The following is an 18,584-nucleotide window of genomic DNA, read 5'->3' as shown; positions in this document are numbered from 1 at the left end:
TTTTTTTCCTAGCTACTTTAAGTTCTTAAAGACATGCTATAAAATTCTGATTACTTCTTCCCATGGATACCAGACATTTAGGCTGGTATTTCACTAATTCTTCCAAAGAGATTTCTAAGGAAGGAAAGAAGGAACTTCCTTGATACTTAATCATTCTGCATTTCTTGCTAAACTTTCATCTTGTATGATTGTACTTGTCTAATCATTCAATACAGGTCAATCCTGAATAACCTGATAAATTCCTAAAAATATTGTCCATTATGCATGCGAATATTGCCTGCCTGGGTTGTATATGTATAGGCCAGGGGTCTTCAAACTTGGCCCTTTTATGACTTGTGGACTTCAACTCCCAGAATTCCTCAGCCAGCAAAGCTGGCTGAGGAATTCTGGGAGTTGAAGTCCACAAGTCATAAAAGGGCCAAGTTTGAAGACCCCTGGTATAGGCAGTCCTGAACTTACAACCACAATTGAGCCCAATATTTCCATTACTAAGCAAGTTCAGTGAATTTTGCCTCATTTTACGATCTTTCTAGCCACAGTTAAGTGAATCACTGCAGTTGCTAAGTTAGTAACACAGTTGTTAAGTGAATCAGGCTTCCCCATTGACTTTGCTTGTCAGAAGGTCACAACAGGTGATCACATGACCCCAGGACACTGCAACTGTCATAAATACGAGCCAGTTGCTAAGTGTCCAAATTTTGATCATGTGACTATGGGGACCCTGTAATGGTCATAAGGCTGAAAAACAGTCAGAAGTCATTTTTTTCCAGTGCTGTTAACTTTGACCGGTCACTAAATGAATGGTTATAAGCCAAGGTCTACCTGTACAGTTCATTCTAGATCAGGGGTAGGCAACCTTGTCTCTATTGTGACTCGTGGACCAACTCCCAGAATTTCTGAGCCAGCTGGCTCAGGAATTCTGGGAGTTGAAGTCCACGAGTCATGAAAGAGCCTGATCTAGACCTTTCCTACACTGACATGGAAGCTCTCTCTAGCCATGCTTACATTTTTCCTGACCTCCAAAATACACAGGACTTTCTATGTGATCAAATACAGGTAGTCCTCAGCTTATGATCTCAATTGGGACCAAAATGTCTGTCACTAAGCGAGGTGATTGTTAAGTAATTCATGTCCAATTTTATCATTGTTTTGCTATGGTTATTACCTGAATTGCAGGATTGTTAAGCAAATCTGGCTTCTCCCATTGACTTTGCTTGTTGGAAACCTACTAGGAAAGTCACAAATGGCCATCACATGATTCTGGAACAGTCCAGCCATCATAAATATATCCCAGTTGCCAAGTGCCCGAATTTTGATCGTGTAACCATGGAGAATGCTGTGAGAATCATAAGTGAGAGGACCAGTTGTAATTTACTTTTTTCAGCAACTTCGAATGATCACTAAACCAATCGGTGTAAGTTGAGGATTATATATAACAGTAGTTAATCAGCGTGGTCCATAAATGTAGCCACTTCCTAGGCTGTACATGTACACAAAAGAGGTAGTTTTTTCTTGGGTTTGAAAGTTACCGGTACTCTAATCTACCGGTAATTGGAATTGTGTCTACAGCAACCACTTTTTGCCAATCATGGGTTGTGCCTCTTTGGGAAACTCCCTAGGCCAAGGGTAGGCAACCTCGGCTCTTTTATGATTCATGGACTTCAACTCCCAGAATTCCTGAGATCAGAGAGTGTGTGGTTTTGTGTGCTGCCTGCATCCCACCAATGGGGCTTTGCTTGTTTGTGTGGACCAGTTGCTAGCATGCCACGGCCCGATACCGGTCCACAGACCGGGGGTTGGGGACCCCTGGCCTAGAAGATCCATGAAGATGCCACCATGAGGTGTGGCATGTCCCCCTAGAATGAATTTGGTCTACATAAATATTTCGTATTTAAAAATGTGAACATTTTGATAGTTCAGTACTATCCCAAAAATCACACCATGATTGATCTTATCAGCTTAATGCGCTGTTCCTTTAGCCCATGCCCTATGAAATTACCATTATGCAGGCTGTGTGTCTATATGTATGTCAAAGGTTTCTCTATTCCAAGATGCTTCAATAGATCTCTTCAATAGTTCGCACTTAGACATAAACCATATAATTAAAAATAATTTAATTTAAATAAATAATAATCATTTAAACAATTTTAAAAATATATTTAACAAAATTATTTTTTTTAAAAAAGGCCACAGTTCCTACAGGTCTTCCCTAAAGTGGCATCTTAAAACCACCTGTTTAAAGAAGAAACATACAAACACCAAATATTACACCAAATATAATCGTCACTGCATTAATGCCAATGACAAACGTGCCTGCTCTATTTTGAGCCTTTTTTTAAGGGGGGGGGAAAAAAAAAGCCTGGTGGTGCTGCTGTTTTCCCTTCTCTTGATATCCTTCTGTGGAACGAGCTGTTTAACAGCCTTGACATCTCCCCAGCCTTTTTAAGCCTAGAACTTCCTCTCTGAGCACCTGGCACAGCCAACAAGCCTCAGAACTTTCCCAGCAGATGTTTGGTGTATCTGAGGATGGCACTGCCTCCAAGGCGAATGACTGTAGACTTTTCCTGTCTGATCCTTAAGAGGCCCTGGTGGAAATAGCAGCCTTGAGCAAACTTTGGGTGGAATGCAAACAGTTTGATTCTGGAGATGACAGGATGGACAGGGTTGAGTCCATGTACTGTTAATGTTTACCTAGGGAAGGTGCATTATTTGAGCTTCACCTGTTTCTTTCTGGAGGTAAGACTTATCTTCTCTGATTGGCCTTTGTTTTCTGAAGTGTCTGTCCATAGGATGGTCAGAAAAGCTACCCATGTAAGTCTTGGTTAAGCACAAAACTTGTGTGAAAGAAAGAGCTATAAAATTTTCTGTCTACAGCAAGCACCTGGGAGCACTCAAGTTTTATATAAGCACAACAGTCCTGAGATGTTTTGGAGTTCTCTTTAACATATTGCAAATCTCTCTCCCTCTCTCTCCCTCTCTCTCCCAGGCTAGGGTTGCACTGAATGTTTTGGAATCTGTGCAAGGAGGGCACAGTCAGTGGTGGGATTCAAATATGTGAACAACCAGTTCTCTTTCTGGATGCCGCTTCTGAAAGTCCATTCTGGGCCTGGGCAACAAAAAATTAGCTACTGGTTCTGCCAAAGCGGTGTGAACCGGCTGAATCCCACCACTGGGCACAGACCAGATGGCGCTGCTTCAGAGAGGGCAGGGGCATTTTGTGCCTGGGTGTACATTGATTCCATGTTCTCCCTTTGAGAAAGCAGGGAGTGATTATTTATCTTAATAGACATTTGATGCCTATTTCTAGGGGTTATATTATTGCTTCCATGTCTTTTTTTGCCTCAGAATAGTAGGAAACTACCACCAGTGCTGACGGTCATTCTGACAACATTGGTGGTCATTTTGACATTTGCGTGATCTGCACCCTAGTCCTTCTGTCTGTGAACCATTCATTTTGTCTAGTGGCAACTCTGTAGGAACCAAGCGGAGGATCCTGCTTCCTGCTCCTTTTTTTAAAGCAGGAGGTGCCAAGAATTGAGCAGAGCTAATTCTGTTCTACTGAATCAGTATGTTACACATAAATGTATTTTTAAAAAAAAAAAACCCTTCAAGAAAACACATTTTCATTCCTGGTAATCTACTTCTTCTCTTACAGGGATTTTAAAATGTGGATGATAAAAAATGGTGACTACGCTCTATAGCAGGGGTGTCAAACTGCCGGCCCGTGAGCCAGTTGCATCATACAGAGGCCGTGCCCATCCCAACTCTGGCAATGCAAAAAAAAATGTCACGATACGTCGCAACATGTCACGTGGCGAGTTTGACACCTGTGCTCTAGTCTATGGTGTTCATTATTGGCACAATAAAATAATAGCATCTTGTACTGCAGTGTAATTCAGATGCCTTTATTTTCTGGTGCTGGGAGAAGGAAGTTAGCATTTATATCCGAGACCAGATAGGAAATTTTGCGAACAGGACAAGAATTAGAAAAAGGCAAAGCCGGGAACAGAGTGTGGAGCCAGGAAATACCACCTGCCATTCTATCTAAGGTCATTCTCTCCTCAAAGAACCTATTTGAAATTCCATTTCTAATTTTGGACAATGACCTCTAAAGGAATGTCGTATCCAGCAGTGGTGAAAATGTAGCTCCCACCAGGGCCTAAAATATCTTACTAAACTGTGATCAAGGACCATTCACTCTCTACTAGGGTTTAAAATGAACCCGATTCTAGGTTTTGCAAAACTGATCTTTGGAACTGTCTGATCTGGGCAGCATATATGCTTCCTGGAATGGCAGTTAAACGTGTTCAAATAGGATTTTATTGATTGATTGAAAGTGGGGTGTTTACCTGGCATGCAAAACCTAGCCCTGTTAACAAAATTCAATGCTTGAGTTCACATGACACTGTAGTTCTCTAACAAATAAATCATATTATTGCATAAGATAATGGTCTGATTCAAATACATACCAGTACAAAAACAGTGGCTTCATTTCCCACAACACACTGACCCACAAACCATCCTCTCCATTTTAATCTTATCTAGAATGTTGTATGATGGTGGTTGCAATTAGTGCAGGTTCGCATCCCACCAGGCTCAAGGTTGACTCAGTCTTCCATCCTTCCGAGGTAGGTAAAATGAGGACCCACATTGTTGGGGGCAATTAAGCTGACTTTGTAATAATGCCGCTTGGGGGTGTGTGTGAAAGCCCTAACAAGCAGGCATATACATAGAATGAAGGCTACTGCTAAGCTTGTAAGCCGCCCTGAGTCTTTGGAGAAGGGCGGGATATAAATGGAATTAAAATAAAAAATAAAATAAAAATAAATGAGTCGATAAAGACTACTATTCTGCCTTCCCCCCCAAAAAAATCAGCTGTTGTGGGGAGCTATATGTCTGCAAGTGAGCTGAACAAATTTTTGAAACCAAGGTTTTTTTGCTCCCCTCAACAGCACTGATTTGAGGTAATCAAAATGATAGCTGTCTTCCAGTACTTGAGGGGCTGTCACAGAGAAAAGGAGATTGACTTATTCTCCAAAGCACCAGAAGGCAGGACAAGAAGTAATGGGTGGAAGCTTGTTAAAGGGAGATCCAAACTAGAAGTAAGGACAAATTTCCTGACGGTAAGAACAATTGATCAGTGGAACAGCTTGCATTCAGATGTTGTGATGCTCTATCATTAGAGGTTTTCAAAATTAGACTGGAAATCCATTTGACTGGGATGGCATAAGGTTTCCTGCCTTGAAGATTCTAAAGTCCCTTTCATCCCCAGGATTCTATGTTCTTTCAAACACAAGGTTGGTTGAACATTGTTGTGAACAGCAATAGAATTAATTGAGAGAGTGGAGGTATTCCATGGGTTTCTTCAGAAAGGAAGAACTGACATCTAATCATGAGGTCAGTCATGCAACTGACACCAATTACGAAATTGGTGTCATCTGGGCAATGAAGTTATGGCACATATAATGTTATTGTGGCATGCATTCCCTATCATTACAGACAATCATACAGGGGTGGGTGGGAATTATATTTGAGATAATTCCCATGTCAAATATGGCATGTCACTATAGTTTGGATCAGTTGTCAAGATTAAGCTCAAATATTTACATAAAAGGAAAAAAGGTAAAATCTGAAATAGAGGCTTCTATTTTGTTATCCAGATTCTGGAACTTTCTCCCAAGATACATTCACCTGATGTTGTCTTAGTTACAGGGCTTTTTTTCTCATAGAGCGCTCAGAACGGAGTTCCGGCACCTTTTTTGGATAGAACCTTGTAGGGTAGGCAAGGCGGGTTGTATGACATGTGTGAGTTCCGGCACCTTTTTCTTTTACAAAAAAAGCACTGCTTAGTTATATTTAGACACCAGATAAAATTGTTTCTGGTTTCCAGGGAATTTGAGGTTTTTTCTTAATTTTTTTCAACAATTACGGTATTTATTTTGCTTCTGACACCTTTGTTGATTTTCTTCTGTGTTCTTCCATATTGTAGGTGAAGTTTGTTTTGCAGTCATGGTAAACTCCCTCAGAGTTGATGACTGCAGAAAATTTGTTGACCATTCAGTAAATAAATAGGTGCCATTTGCAATTCAACTTTGGTAACTGTTTTTAAAGTTCAAATGAAGATACTGGAGGCTTTGTTGTCACTGAAACAGAATGGAATTTTAAGTATCTTTAAATTCATTCAGGCCATCAACAGTTTGGCTAATTATTAACAAATGACTAAATTTGAATGGAACAATAAACTAGACTTTTTAATACATAAAAAAGCCTCAGTTGCATCAGATCATGTTTGTGATATAAAAGATGACACTAAGTGAAATAAAAGTTTCCCTTTTTATTTTTATGATATCATTCCTTTGTTGTTGTTATTTTTTTATTTTTTTTATCATTTTTCCTGTTTTAGTGTGCCACCCAGAGTTGCCCCACAGCAAGATGGGTCACAAATAAATAAAATAAATATAAATAAAATAAAATAAAGATGAATAATAAAATAAAATAAAATAATGCATTTTATGGAAAAAAGAGACAGAGAAAAGGATCTCTTTTCTTCTCATCTTTATTAAAATGCTAGAATCAGAGTTATCCCAGGATTCTGACTGCATTAAGAGGGAACAAGAAATATTTATTTACATAGTGCTTACCTAAACCATGAAACTCACTAGAGAAGATATAGGGATTGTTGGCAAAGAGAAATGAAGGCATTATTTGGGGAAAACACGTCTATTTGTGCTTAATAATTGCAATGGTGGTCCAGCACCAACAGCTTTTGTAGCTGTCTCCTTCTGAATACCAGATATTTTTGCAAGTTTGTCCAGGTTAATGTTCTTTTCTTAGCTTCACAGAAGGTTGAGACCAAAATGCTGCATGATACAAAATTGTTGCCTGATGCAGCCCATTTTTTCTTCTATATGTTGTCTTTAACATGGCCACAAAAAAGAGATTGGAAATGTCCACCGCTTAAAAAAAAATCACCTCACCAGAGATGCCACAGTTTAGCTGTAGTCTTAATGAAGCAAAGCAACTCCTTACTGTGACTTACAAAAGGATATTGTTTCTATTAGCTGTGGTTAAAATTAATGAGAGTTTCAAGTTTCGAAGATAGCGTTTAACTGAAACTGGTTCATTGAAAGTAAACATAGAAATATGACATTTCAACACCAGAAGAGGAGACAAACCAATGCTTGTAATGAAAAACTAATGCTATGTCAGAATGCAATCAGCAATTGGATTTATTGACTGTACCCTCATTCTCCTTATGCTGGTCTGTGACCATAATAAAGATCTGATTAGAGTAACTGGATTCAAACAACATGCTGAATCATAACATGATCCTCAGTGGTGGGATTCAAACATGTGAACAACTTTTTCTCTGTGTGGATGCCACTTCCGGAAGTCCATTCTGGGCCTGGGCAACAAAAAATTAGCTACTGGTTCTGCTGAACTGGTACTAACTGGCTGAATCCCACCATTGGATCTGTGTGATTTGGAGTTAGCATGAGCACATCCAATTATAACTTCCATGTATATTCAAGCCAGACCATGATGGATTATGCAACAAACCAGGGATTAATATCTTGGTTTAGCATTATGTGAAATCAAAGTTTTCGTCACACATCACTTGTTTAACTAACTGGCTTAACTAGTTTCCTTCGTATGCCAGGCTGAGCCACAAATAAGCAAACCCCATTTTGACTTAATGTCATGTGTGATACCAAGCCTCTGATTCTGCTTAAGCATTTTGTTCATCAAGAAGCTAGTCACTAAATTTGAACCCTTCAACTAGGCTAGAATTCCTGATACAGAGCATCCTAGAATGAACACTGTACAAGCAGAAAATTTAAAGTCTAGGCCAGTGGTGGCAAACCTATAGCACGGGTGCCAGAGGTGGCACTCAGAGCCCTCTCTGTGGGCACCTGCGCCATGCCCCGGAGGTGGCAACTGTCCCTCTTCAACCAGCTGCCTGCTAACTTGCCGAGGTCCCACATGGCCAGACGCATCCGAGTATGGCTGGTTTCCCTCCCCCCCATCCCATCCCTCCTGGCCTCGCATGCTCTCCTTTTCCCAGGCACGACCCACTGCATTGCCTCCTCAGCTGTCGGCCAGCCATCCAGCTTAGAGATGGCTTCTTTGAACTGCTGGCGATGGGCTGCGGAGCCCCAGAATGTGCCAGTCAAGGGGCCAGCAGGCTGTGGCTACTGATGGACACCGTTGTCCCCCATGCGTTCACTGGCTTCTGTGTGCAAGAGCCGATGGTGTCAGGCAGCAGCTGCCATTGCCTTGCCCCATGGCAATGGCACCCCCATCCTGCCTCGCCTCACCCCACAGGATGAGTCTCCTGCCTACCGCCCCACCTGCCAGAGACCCCCTGGATCTTCTCCATCCCTGCCCACCCCCCACAGGTGTCCCTCCCCATGAGCAACATTGAGGTGACCACGCCTACCCTCACCACACCCACCCAATCTGCCATGACCACCACAGCCATGCCCACCCAGTAGGTCACGCCCACCTGGCACCCAGTGATAAATAAGTGGGTTTTGGGTTGCAGTTTGGGCACTTGGTCTCTAAAAGGTTCTCCATCACTTGTCTAGGCCAATGTTTCTCCACCTTAGGAATTTTAAGATGTGTGGACTTCTACTTGCCTGGTGCACCAGTTGCGACCCTATCTGGACCGAGATTCCCTACGCACAGTCACCCATGCACTCGTGACCTCCCGGTTGGACTACTGCAACGCTCTCTATATGGGGCTGCCCTCGAGGACCACTCGGAGGCTTCAGCTGGTGCAGAATGCTGCTGCGCGAGTTGTGATGGGGGGTTCCTGATACTCCCATGTAACACCTCTACTCTGCGAGCTGCATTGGCTTCCGGTTGCCCTCCGGGTGAGATTCAAGGTGCTGGTGATGACCTATAAAGCCCTAAATGGTGTGGGTCCGGGATATTTGAGGGAACACCTGCTGCCGGCATCAACTTCCCTTCGTCCTGTGCGCTCCCACAGGGAGGGCCTTCTCAGGGTGCCGGCGGTAAAAGAATGCCGGCGGATAACACCCAGGGGGAGGGCCTTCTCAGTGGGTGCGCCTGCCCTTTGGAACCAGCTGCCCGTGGAGCTTAGGACTGCCCCCGACCTTCGCTCATTCTGCCGGGACCTGAAGACCTGGCTCTTTAAGCTTTCTGGCCTGGACTGAGAGGTGTTTTTTTTTCCCCTCAGGGATCAAATTTAATTATTTTAACTGTTTTTAACTCTTGTATTGTATTGATGTTTTTAAATACTTTGTAAACCGCCCTGAGTCCTATGGGAAAAGGGCGGTATATAAATTCAATAAACTTAAACTTAAACTTAAACTTACTCCTAGAATGGCTGGCTGGAGAATTCTGGGAGTCGAAGTCCACATAATTTAAAGTTGCTAAGGTTGAGAAACACTGCTCTAGGCATAGACAGATGCCGAATTCTGCTGTAAAACGTTGGAAGGTGAGCTAAGCTGGTGTAGCGTGTCTCTACATTAGACAGATGAAGAGGCTGAAGCAAACAACAATGCATCACCAAAGATAACTAGATTATTGCTTTGATGTGCCGGCAGTTATTGGAATGGTAAAAGCTCAAAAGGAGTGGTGACCCATGGCTTGGATTCTTGTGATGGCTTTGTCACAGACTTCCTCTGTAACTAGAGGCAAGTTGTTTGACAGCTTCATGCTTCAGTTTTGCTCTGTATACAGTGCAATTAATACTACTTAACACCTACCTCACATGGGGTGTAGTGAGACTTAATGAGACCTTGTAACATGCTTTACAATCCCAAGATGAAAGGGGCTGGAGCCGGGCAGGCTGTCATTACAGAAATATAGCCAAATGATGTAGCCTGGTGGGAACACCACCAAATGCCTCAGTGTGAGCTCTTTAACACAACCCACAGTGACACCTGGTGGGAATGAGTCTGTCAGTCGGCCTCCACCCTAGAATGAAACAAACAAAAACGAATAGATGGTGGCATAGGGTAGGGTGGGAATGGAAGCATTCATTTCTACACATTTGCTTTGCTTTGGATTGGAACAATTTCCTAACTTCATTTTTCCAAATGAAAACTGAGAATTCTTTTTTTTCACAGAGGCTGGGGTCCGACTTGTAAGCTGAGACTCTTAAGGCACGGCGACCCACTTATGGGCATGTGAGCTGGCTGAATAGGAGGACTGACACTTTTTCTTGAAGGCTCCACTGGCAGACAGAGCTATGAAATGCAAGCGAAGAAAACCCAGGACAAGAAGAGCTGAGCCAGCAGATTCTTCGGGTCTTCATTCCTCAATTCCGTGGGGGTTGCAAAGCTTTACCTTCTCCACCCATCTCCGATTCATCTTCCACTTGGCTTCCTCCCTGTCTATTTCTGTGAGGGAGGCCACCTCACAGTTGCCAAACCAAGAAGCGGTCTATCACTTCTGCTCTGACAAACAGCAAAGAGATCCAATTGGTCTCCACACTTACTGGCTGGATCCAGATAACATCTCCTTAGTGGCCAGAAAGCAATTAGAGCAAAGAAAAGTGGTATGCTTTTTCTGTCCATCCTCTCTCCACACCTCCACACAGATAAAGACACTGATAATGCCCAGTCGGTTTTGAAAATGTGGGGAAGATATCTCAGAAACCATAAATGGGAAGCCTCCTGATCATCAGGTTCAGGCAGAATAGTATTCTTAGCACTGCCTGGACAGGTTGGCTCTTGGTGGATAAAAGGGAATAGGTAGGTTTCCAGACCCGATAAGGCACATCAGTTGATTCACAGAGCAAGACTGCTGCTGAGTATTGAGGATGGTCTAGAGAGATTTGGAGTTGCATCACCACATAAAGCAGAGCTAGATGGGGCAAATGTGTCTCAGATAGAGAAATGTCTAGTAGGCACTGGCTTGGTTTCAGAGTGGCAGGTGAATGCCATTCCTCCAACAATCTCACATCTGTATGGAGATATGTGGGTTTTCCACATACTTCAGCAGGAGCAATTGTGGGTCAAGATGCTATCAAAGCCCTGCCTATTTTTTTATGTGGGACACGCCTTAAAGTGGGTTGGACTTTGATCTTGAGATTGGGGTAATTATCCTAACTTTTTTTTATTTCTCCTACAGATTGCATTGCATTGTTTATCCAATGCATGGGAGTTAATTTCCAGGACAGGAAAATATCACTTAGCTTGCAACGCTGAACTGGACCAGCAAACCCCAAATAAACCAATTCTTTATTTTCTTACTGCTAGGTCAAATATTATTTACACGTAGCAAGGCACATCTAAATAACTGCTCCTGGGGTATGAAAATTTCAAGTATATTTCACAGATCTATGTTGTATGGGTTTTTTTTTTTTAAAAAAACACAGTTTACATAGTAGAAGTATTATACTTCTTAATATTTTATAATTTCTCTAGTGGGCTCCCAAACTGGACCCTTTGAACTCTACTATCAAATCTTAAAACCTGCATTTTAAAACCTGCTCTCTTCTTAAAAAGAAAAGCAGGATGCAAATATTTTAAATTAAAGAATTCTCTAAACCAGGGGAAAGATACTCCCAAATTGGGTCCTACTGATAAAATAACATGTGACATAAACGTATCTTCCAATCCTTGGTGTTTCCGTCCAAGTTTGGTAAGCACTGCTGCAGTAGGGTACATTTAAACTATTCCCAGGATATGGATATGAAGGCAGCGATGAGGACCCTGACCCTAACACTGAAATACCCATCTGCAAAGGATAAAAAGCATAAGGCTGCTTGTTGGTGCTTCTTGGCTAATCCTAGAGCCAGTAAAGCTTGTACTATTTTTTATAACTTCCAACTGCAAATTGGGGGTCACCTGATGGGCATAATAGTAATAGTGGCTGCATTAGTAGCAGTTGATTTCTTATAAAAGCAATAAGAGTGCAGTGATGGGTTTCTTGTTGTTTGTTTTTTTTTTTAAAGAAATCCACGTCAGGGAGAAGAAGAAATATTTATTACAAAGCTTTGAATACCACCCATTCACAGAGACTCAAGGGAGTTGATGACAATGAAATGCAACAAGCAGAAACATCTAAACATTCATCACACACACACACACACACACACACACCAATCCACAAAAATCCCATTAACTTAAAAACACATGTTGTTGTTCCTAGCATTTGTTCTGCTTATTTACAAGGATTGCTTACTTTGAATTTGCACTCACTGCAGTTCACCTAGCAAAGCTACCAAAGTGACAAAGGGTTTTGGTTTTCAGCCAGCTTGTCACTGAGACGCATGCTGATTTGGGCTGAGAGGAAGGGACTGGTCCAAAATCACCCAGCCAGTTTCCATGCCTAAGGGAGAACTAGAACTTGGGTCTCTTTCTTAAAACTCCAGCACCTTCGCCTCTGCATTGCACCAGATCTTTAACTTAAAAACATAATCAGGGTGAACAATCTGGAAAAAAAATGACAGCCCACATGTCTGTCAGAATTAATCATTTTAGGGCTTTATAAAAATCCAGAAGGATGACGACCAAATGACTCTCAGGAAGTAAACTGTAAACTGTTCCATAGTGTTGGTGCTGCCTGTCAGGCTCCAAATCAAAAATGACACCTGGCAATTCTTCCAAGCTGAGTTCTTTATTGTTTTACACCTATAGACAAAACCTTGCCAGACTGAGGAGCCTACAATATACTGTGTGAAACATTAGGGAGGAATTGTCTTCACTCTCTTTCTCTCACACGTGGTATCTGGGTTGAGTTGCCTCTTGCTCTTCTTGACTGCAGCCCCTCCTTTCTAGGGATCCACCTTGTCCCTCCCATCCTCATTCCATCCCATCCTCATTCTCTTAACCTCTCATGGGGGTAGGCCTTTAAGTGCCCCCAAACCTCAGGCAGCCCAAATGAATGCCATGATTGAAGGTATTACAGAGTGCCAAAAAAGTGAACTACAACTCTCTCCATCCAGATCCTGGCCTGAGTGACCTGTGCAGTCCAGCATCTGTGTCCATATCTGAGCCCTGAGTTTAAGCCCTCTGTAGCAGAAACTCAACCATTCAATTAAATGTTTTCTTCAGAAAGGCAAGATTGGAGATTGGATGAAAATGGTCAAAACCAGCTGGTCTGAAAGATGGTGTTTTCAAGAGCGGGTACCAGATTTCATAAATTGGGCCAAATCATTCTGGATTCATTAACTAGGCTTTCAGCTTTACTATATGCATGAAAGCATAATTTATGGAGATGTACAAAAATACGAACAGCACAAAGGATACCATGAGTGATTAGTGTCACCTAACTTTCTCCAATCTATTATTGTACCCTCCAGATGTTCTGGATTACACTTTGGCTTGGAATTCTTGGAACTGTAATCCAAGACATGAGCACATCTGGAAAGTGCGGAGGAAATTTTGAAAGAGGACAATGGATGTTTCTGTAACAGCATTGAACATAGTGAAGAACCGAACAAGAGAGAATGACTCAACTCTTTGAAAGCCTTCCAGAATAAACCAGCATATTAGCTGGCTTCTTTGTGCTTGCCTTTCCAACATAGAGATGTGTATTGCATCCAGGTCTAATTAAACTTCTGCTGAAATACTGAACCACATTTTCCACCTACCCTTTGGTTCATCTGTTCAGCATATATTTGTTTGTTCTGCTAGCTAACAAATCCAATATGTCTTTCAAATGAAAGTAAATATCCAATTGACCCACTCGGACCAGCTGCTTGGAATTAATGCCAATGCTTCATTCCAGATTTGCTAATAATTACCGAAGCTTTAAGGATGGATGAGCTGCTTTTTGGCAGAGGGCAATAGACGAAAATTAGACTGGGTGTGTGTGTGCCTAAGGAAGGTCTCCTTCCCCCTCAATAAAGGTTTGTCTCCAAATTCCAAAACTTTTGCATTTCATTTTTTCACCTGCCCAAACTTTACTTGCACACCTCCTATATTCCTGAATGTTTCACGTGATATTTTCACCTGCACACATACAGTACAGTCTCTATTGTCTGGTGTTTTTCAACCTTATTAACTTTAAGATGTGTGGATTTTTGGTTCACGTGCTGGCTGGGGAATTTGGAAATTGAAGTCCACATACCTTAAAGATGACAAGGTTGAGAAACATTGCTTCCTTCCTGGTGGAGCATGGATTCTTTTCTTTTTGTCTCCATTCTGCAAGTTTGTTGTGCTGCAGGTTTAGCCTTTTAAAAGTTGAAGAGTTTAGATCTGGAAGACAGCAGACCTGTCCAATATTTTTTTCAGAAGGCTATCAGAAGAAGGGCAGGGCAGGACCAAATTCATGGTCAGGTATTCTTCTCTTCAAATTCTCTATTAAATGATTGAAACTGCCTCTTCCCCTGCTCGGGATATAAAGTCAAAAGACCACCTTGGGTTCAACCACTGCAGCACCATTAAATTTTTTTAATGCCATACACTCCTGTCTCACATTTGCAGGGGCTGTAAAGGGCAGCAGAATGACAGTCTGAAGCTCAAGAGTGTGGAAATGCTAAAGAAGGTGGTCAGAATTGGTAGCTGAGGTTTTGTTATCTATCAGAGATGACAGAACAACTTGGGAAGACAATCATGCCAAGGAGATAATGCTTGTCAACCAAGTACAGGTAGTCTTTGACTTACAACTACAATTGGGATGGGAACTTTGGTCACTAAGTGAGATGTGCCTGATTTTGTAACTTTTTTTGCCACAACTGTTAAGCAAATCATCTAGCTGTAAGCAAATGCAGTATCCCCCATTGACTTTGTTGGCCGAAAGCCGGCTAGGAAAATTGCAAATGGTAATCACATGACCCAGGACACTGCGACCATCATAAATACATGCCAGTTGCCGGGCATCTCAGAGAGTTGTCTTGGGAGTTTCCCGGTGCTCCCATGTTACACCTTTGCTCCGCGAGCTACATTGGTTACCAGTTGTCTTCCGGGTGAGATTCAAGGTTTTGGTTATGATCTTCAAGTCCTTACATGGCATGGGTCTGGGGTACCTCGAGGACCACCTGCTGCCGGCGTCAACTCCCCTCCGCCCTGTGCGTTCCCACAGAGAGGGCCTCCTCAGGGTGCCTCCGGTCAGGGAATGTCGACTGGTGGCCCCCAGGGGGAGGGCCTTCTCTGTGGGCGCTCCGGCGCTATGGAACCAACTGCCGGTTGAGCTCCGGATGGCATCGGACCTTCGCTCCTTCCGGCGCGGTCTGAAGACCCACTTATTTGAACTAGCTGGTCTGGCCTGATGGGGAACGTTAGGGTTTTTAATGGGTTTTTTATTGTTATTGTATTTTTTAACCGGGCGCTTGTTTAATTCCTTTTTAATTTTTGTATTGTTATTTATATATGCCCTGTTCACCGCCCTGAGTCCTTCGGGAGAAGGGCGGTATATAAATTTAATAAAAGTAAAGTAAAGTAAAGTAAAGTAATTCTTATAATAATTATGATATGCAACTTGACAGTCTTGGAAGTTACATAGACCTAAGCATATGTTCATAGAATATATATGATGGGAAGATCAGTTGACAAACTCCTATAAGAGTGAAGCCCCAGTGAACCTGAAGTTTTGATAACAATGGCCAGGTGTGTTTGGCTCTTATTTATTTTGCAAAGGCTGAGAAAGACATATTTCTGAACTACTGGAAATTACTGGGATTATACACTGCAATATGTCAGGGTCAGGGTCCCTCAACACGCTAGTATTCAATAATATTATCCTAAGTCAGGGGTAGGCAACCTTGGCTCTTTTGTGACTCATGGACTTCAACTCCCAGAATTCCTGAGCCAGCCACGCTGAGGGGAAAGGGAGAGGTTTCCAAGCTGAGCCATGCTGGCTCAGGAATTCTGGGAGTTGAAGTCCATGAGTCATAAAAGAGCCAAGGTTGCCTACCCCTGTCTTAAGTCATAAACCATGTTTTACATGTGGTTTGACAGTGTGCCAACTAAAAACCAATCAAACTACATTATAGATTAGCAGGGTGTGTGAACTTGGTCCCTGTATCTTACAAAGCCATACTTTAGAGGTTAGAATTATGTTGGAGTCAGACCATTGTAACTGACACTCAACCAAATAATAGTCTGCAGCATATTTAACTGCTTATTTCTTTATTGTTGAACAGACCATTGTAGCTTATCTTTAAAAAATGAGGGGAAAAACCCATCTCATACTAATCCATAATGTGGTTTGTTTGGCACAGCATGATCCCTGAATTTATCCTATTGTGTTTTACTCAGACCATGATTTAGCAATCAAAACCATGCTGAATTAAATATGATTTTATATAAAGCAAGTTTTTTTTAAAGCTTTGCTACCGCCTTACCTCCAAAACCTCAAAGTAGTTTATGTGGAGATCTCCTTACATTTTATTCCACACAACAATCCTGTCAGATAGGTTGGGCTGAGAGAGTGTCTGACCCAAAGCAACCCAGTCAGTGAGCTTCCATGGCTGAGAGGAAACTTGAACCCAGATCTCTCCAGTCCTAGCCCAGCATCTTAACTTCCCCATTGCACTGTTTACTAATGTAATCATACACTTCCTGTTGCTCTCCTCTCCATCATTCTTGAGAGAAAATTATTCTGGTTAGCATCTGGCTAGGCCAGTATAGTTCCACCATGCTCTGTAAGCTAATCTCCTGAGTGGTTAACCTCACTTCTAGTCTGTGATTGAATTACGGATATCAGAATAAGCTTTGGAATAGGTGTGTTCTCCTTTATCGGGTCAGTTCTTAGGGAGGAGAATCCGATCTTCTTCAGAGCAATTTTCAGGCTTGTCAAAGGTTAAACAAATGCAGCATTTGCTCATCCAGGTAAGTTACCAATCAGGTTTGTTCAGTCATTTCCTGCTATGCTTGTGTCTTTTTAAGGAGATCTGGGTTGTTTTGCGGACTACTCATTTCCTACTTGCCCTTTGTGGCTAATTGAGTGTTGCACAGGGTTCATTAGACTTGGCAAGAACCTAGCAGAGCAAAACCCTTTTGACTTGGACAAGTCTTTGTGGAACCCATTAATAAATGAAGGCTTTCTTTCTGGCTCCGAGCTTCATTCAAGTCCATGGTCTCAGCTGTTCTCTATTATTCCTCCTGGAATCTTTGCCTGCTGGCCATTTATCTAGTGAAAAAAAGATGAATGTCATGCCAGAGTTTTCTTCTGCATTTTGGGAAACCATTCTCATTCTGTTTGATTGCAAAGGAATGGGTTCCCATTTTTTTTTAGTGTAGAAAAAATATGGGTAAAATTGTCACGAGCTCTGGTATTCCCCTTACTCATAGGGTAGCCAAGGTTAGATCCTAATTTTTTTTGCCAGTTATCTCTCCAGCAATCACTTTGGCTGCCCATGTCTCTAAAGAAACGTCAAAGGCAACAGTCATATGGCAACTATTCCCATGAAACTTTTTTTCCAATCTTGGTCAGAGCGCAGATTTGCACGAGTCTGCAAAGCGATGTAACAAAAAAAAATGGCAATGGCATCAGCACCCTCAATATTACAGCAATGATAGACGCTCAAAAAAGGGCACCTAAAGAAGTTCAAAATACGTTTAAAAGCACCGGATGAAGAAAATCGAAAAAAACAATCTTTTCTCAAAGAAAACTTTGAGGGAGTTGGAAGAATGTTGGCACAGGTTAGAAGGCATTCGATTTAATTATGCCTGGTTGCCTTTAAGGCACATGTGTATTTTGTGCCATCCTGGGCAACAATAAGAATTTCTGGTGCTAAACATCATGTTCTAAAAGTGAATTTTAAAAAGCCCCTATCAATACTGGAAGCCAAAATTATCCAGCAAAGTGAGGCAACCCATAATTTTGTACAACTATCCAGCTATCTTGATCTTCAGGTCAAGGGTTTGTAGCATTAGAAGGTAAGAATTTTTTCTAGGTAGAAGTTTCAGAAGGACACATGAGTGTCCACAGGAAGGGGGGGTGGGTTTCAAAAAGCTAACAACCACAACCTTACCATCAAAACTCCACCCCCGTTTTTCCTGTGGTTGTGGCGCCATCTTAACCTTTGTGTTCCTCCTGCAGACACCTGGAGGGAGGGCAGGGCAATGGAAAAAGCTATCAGCTGTGGGAAACATCCTGTTCATAGATACCAGTGCACGTACAAATGCTTCCGTTGCCATCCACTATTGCTATCCATGCTCTGTATTTGGTTGATTTTTTTTCAGATTCTTATAGGGCAAAATATTAAACGCAGAAATGCAATTCTGCAAATCAACTAATTTGCAACATCATCTCTCCCCCCCCCCGCTCTCTCATGGAATACCTGTAGATTCCACATAGTTAAAAAAAATAAAAATAAAAGTGGCCAGAGGCTGCAAATCAACAGTATCTCTGGAAAGATAAGGTTGGGATGTCAGGGAGTATTTGGGAGAGTGTGAGCTAAAAAATGGAGCTGGTAGCTGACCCGATCATGGTGACATGTTTTGAATGGGCAGACGCTCCCCCCCACCAGTCATGACAACTGAGATGAAATGTTCCATGAGGGTCAATGGCCTGACAAGGTTGTCTTCCTGTGCTTTTGCTTCTTACCACTCAAGTCCTCACTTCAGGTGACAACGGCACTTGGGATACACATGCCAAAACTGTGCATAAAGCAATGTACCTCTTGAGGTCTCAACGGATAGAAGAAACACTTCTGGATA

This window comes from Vipera berus (assembly GCF_964194415.1).
Source record: "Vipera berus genome assembly, chromosome: 9".
Classification (NCBI taxonomy): Eukaryota; Metazoa; Chordata; class Lepidosauria; order Squamata; family Viperidae; genus Vipera; species Vipera berus.
This window is presented reverse-complemented; position numbering follows the sequence as displayed.